The 4,139-nt window shown below is 61.0% G+C and overlaps 1 pseudogene; it reads right to left on the bottom strand.

Moving 5' to 3' along the window:
• Window positions 1-3,477: 3,477 nt before the first annotated feature.
• LOC146759461 (28S ribosomal RNA) overlaps window positions 3,478-4,139 on the bottom strand; it is a 1,211-nt pseudogene continuing 549 nt past the window's right edge.

The following is a 4,139-nucleotide window of genomic DNA, read 5'->3' as shown; positions in this document are numbered from 1 at the left end:
GCTCAAACGCGCTCGCTTGCGCCCGCTCGTTGCCGCCTCTGGAGACGAGCACGCGCTTGCTCCTGCAGACGAAAACGGAAGGCGTAAGAAAAAACGGCTTCGGAAAAGAATGGCGCCGACTACCGGCAGCGGCGCCGAGGGTAAGCGGCGCTCTAGGTCGACGTAGCTGTAGGTAAGAAACTACAGCGACCCCCCAGCAAGCTCCGGAGCTTTAGCGCCCCCCATCTCACAGGGCGGCAAAGCCTAGCCGAAAGCGGGTAGACCTGGCAGCTACACGCAAGCCGCACGGGCAGCAACCCCTAGCCGCCGCCCCTGAGCACCACGGCCCGCTCGGAGCCGGGTAGACCGTGCCGACCTAGCCGAGCCGCATAGGCAGCGACCTCTAGCAGCCGCCACCGAGCACCCTATCCCGCTCGGAGCCGGGTAGACCGTGCCGACCTAGTCGAGCCGCATGGGCAGCGACGCCTAGCCACCGACGCCGTGCCCCCCACCCCTTACTCCCCCGCACCCCCCCCCGGAGAAGCTCGGAGCCGGGTACACAGTGCCGGCGCAGCCGAGCAGCCACGAGAGCGGCACTTGGCCACTTCCGCAGAACGTCCGAGCCGAGCTGAGTCCGCCTGGAGAGGCTGGACCGTGCCGCCGCGGCTCAGATCGCCCAACTCAGCCGAGGAGCGTCCGAGCCGAGCGGAACCCACCGGGAGCGGTTGGACCGTGCCGGCGCACTCGAGCCGCCGCGGCTCAGATCGCCGGACGCCGCTGAGAAACGTTCGAGCCGAGCGGAGCCCGCCGGGAGAGGCTGGACCGTGCCAACGCACTCGAGCCGCGATGGCCAGGGGTCAAGCCTTGTTGACCGTGCCGGAGCAGCGGAGGCGCCACGGAGACGCCACTCGGCCGCAGCCGCGGAACGACCAGTGTGCACGTATGAGCCGGCCGCTGTTCGCCGGGTCGGGGCGCACCCGGGCTTCTCGCTTCGGCCTTGCTTGAAGCTGGCCGTCCCGCCACCGCCACCGTGGTTTTGCCCTTTTGTCTGCGTGTTTGTTTGTTCGTCCGTTCGTTAGTACTTCGGTCCGTTCGATTGTTTGTCCGTGCCCCCACACGCCCTCTCGGTTTTATTATTTTCCGTTTGTTTGTTTGTTTGTTTGTTTGTTTTTCTCGTGGGTTCTTCTTTACTTTCCCCTTTTTTAGTTTTTCAAAAAGCCGCCCCGCACCCCCTTGCCTCACCGGCTCTGCAGTAAGAGCGTGGGCGCGTGCGCGGGCCCCGCCCACCGGGGTCCGTTCGGGCCGGATATCCGGACTGCGGACAGGCCGCGTGGCGAGGGATGGCGAAAGAGCGGCGGGAAGACGGCAGCGGCGAGAGGTGGGCCGGCGGGAGGCGGCCGCGTCCCCCGCGGGGTTCGCGCCTAGCTTCTCTCCCAGCCGGCAGATGAGGTGGAACGGTACGTGGGATTTTCGGCGGGAGGAGGAGGTGATGGCGGTGGTGGCGGTGGTGGCGTTGGTGGTGGTGGCGGCAGGGTTGGGGGGTGGCGAGGCGTTTTGGCGGGCTCCGGTCGCCGAGTCGAGCCGCCATTGGGCCGAGCCGTCAGGAGCACCCCGGCGGAAAAAGGAAAGAAAAGAAAAAAACCAAACGGGCCAATCGGGTCCAAACAAATAACCGAGCGAGTGACCGACCAAACAACAAAAAAACAAAAACAAAAACAAATAAACAAATAAAAAAACACGGTCGCGGGCCGGTCAGGCGAGATGCGTCCGGGAGAGGGCGGGTTGTGGGCGAGGGCCGGGGTGGGGGCAGGTGGAGGCGGGCCGCCGTTGGGTACGGGTCGGGTTCTCGCTCGTGTGGTGTGGAGTGGGGGGGGGGGGGGAAGGTGGAAGACGGACGCGGGGCCGGGAAGATCAGGCACCGGCCGTCAGCCAGGTCTACCCGCATACTCGCAACCCCGTCGCGGACCCCCCCCATCCCTCCCCGGCCACGCAAGCGACTCCCTTCTTCGTGACAGAGGCCGTGCAGGGCCTACTCACGCGCGGGTGACGAGGAGAAAGAGAAGGGAAGGGAAGGGAAGGGAAGGGAAGGGAAGGGAAGGGAAGGGAAGGGAAGGGAAGGGAAGGGAAGGGAAGGGAAGGGAAGGGAAGGGAAGGGAAGGGAAGGGAAGGGAAGGGAAGGGAAGGGAAGGGAAGCCAGAAGTCAAAGAAAAGTAGAAGGGAAGAAGGTGTGAAAAAGTACAGATAGATCGTAAAATGTCGCGGTAAAATAAAATAATAAAATAAAATAAAATAAAATAAAATAAAATAAAATAAAATAAAATAAAATAAAATAAAATAAAAGTAATAAAAAGATGGGGGAGCGGAAGAGCGATATTAATAATTGCATGAATAACTAAATAAATAATAAGGAAATATGGGGAAAAGAAAATTTTTTAAAAAAAGAAAGAAAAAAAGAAAGAAAAAAATATTTAAAAAGGGGTAAAAAGGGAAAAAAAAGAAAAAATGGGGAAAAAAGGAGAAAAAAAGGAAAAAAAAATTTAAAAGAAACAAAAATATTAAAAAAAAAACAAAAAACAAAAAAAACCCACCACAATAATGGAGGAAGCAAGCGTGCCCGAGGGAGGATGAACGGCGGAGACGGTCGTGCGCGAGGACGCCAGAGCTCGAATGCCGGACCCCAGGTCTACCCTACCTATTTTTAATAAATTTAAATGAATTTTAATAAATTTAAATAACACCACAAGGGAGGGGAGGGGAGGGGAGGGGGGGGAGGGGAGGATGCGGGCGGGCGCGAGGGAGGGTCAACGGCGGAAGCGGTCGGGTCGGGTCGGGTCGGGTCGGGTCGGGTCGGGGGGCGGCTGGCCGTTCATTGTACCCTTACCGCTTGACAAATCTGCGTGACGCGCGGCTACGGCCGACACGTCTACCCGCGGCACGGACGGGAAACGGCACCGGCCGACAGGTCAACCCCGCTACGGCCGACACGTCTACCCGCGGCACGGACGGGAAACTGCACTGGCCGACAGGTCAACCCCGGTACGGCCGACACGTGTACACGCGGCACGGACGGGAAACTGCACACACCGATCGAGCGGGTGGATGGTCGCCCAGGTCTACCCCCCGCCGCCAGGAAGCGGGAAGGTGGATGGATGGATGGGGAAAAACCGGGCGAAAGGGGGCCTGGCACGCGCCCGCGCGCGTCCAGCCAAACACCCCCCCTTTTCCACGCGCCGGCGCCGGCGCACGGAACCCCCGGAACGGAGGACGGAAGCAACGCAGCGAGCGCCGGGTCTCCCAGCCCGGCCCCGCGCCGCGCCGCACACGGAGGGGCCAGGACCACGGCACGCGCCAGGGCCTCCCCGCGGCAAAGCCGAGAACGAGACCGAGACCGAGACCGGGGGGGCGAGTAAGTGGAAGGGGGGGCGGGCAGCGCCGCCGCTGCCGCCGCAGCAGCCGCCTCCTCCGCTCGGCTCGGCTCTGCTCTGCGCCGGCCGCAACAAAAGCTTGTGTCGAGGGCTGACTCTCAATAGATCGCAGCGAGGGAGCTGCTCTGCTACGTACGAAACCCCGACCCAGAATCAGGTCGTCTACGAATGATTTAGCACCGGGTTCCCCACGAACGTGCGGTACGCGGCGGGTGAGAGGCGGCGCCGCTTCCGGCCGCGCTCCGCTCCCGACCACGGACGGCGCTCCGCACCGGCCGGCCAGCGAGCCGGCCGGCTATCGCGAGCCCACCGAGGCGCCTCGGCGCTGCGGTATCGCTCCATTTAGGCGGGATTCTGACTTAGAGGCGTTCAGTCATAATCCCACAGATGGTAGCCTCGCTCCAGTGGCTCCTCAGCCAAGCACACGCACCAAATGTCTGAACCTGCGGTTCCTCTTGTACTGAGCAGGATTACTAGCGCAACGACACATCATCAGTAGGGTAAAACTAACCTGTCTCACGACGGTCTAAACCCAGCTCACGTTCCCTTTTAGTGGGTGAAGAATCCAACGCTTGGTGAATTCTGCTTCACAATGATAGGAAGAGCCGATATGGAAGGATCAAAAAGCGACGTCGCTATGAACGCTTGGCTGCCACAAGCCAGTTATCCCTGTGGTAACTTTTCTGACACCTCCCGCTTCAAACCCGGAAAGTCGGAAGGATCGTGAGGCCCCGC

The sequence above is a fragment of the Coturnix japonica genome, chromosome 10 (assembly GCF_054131305.1).
Source record: "Coturnix japonica strain WE chromosome 10, WE-NBRP24, whole genome shotgun sequence".
In the NCBI taxonomy this organism is placed as follows: Eukaryota; Metazoa; Chordata; class Aves; order Galliformes; family Phasianidae; genus Coturnix; species Coturnix japonica.
This window is presented reverse-complemented; position numbering and strand designations above follow the sequence as displayed.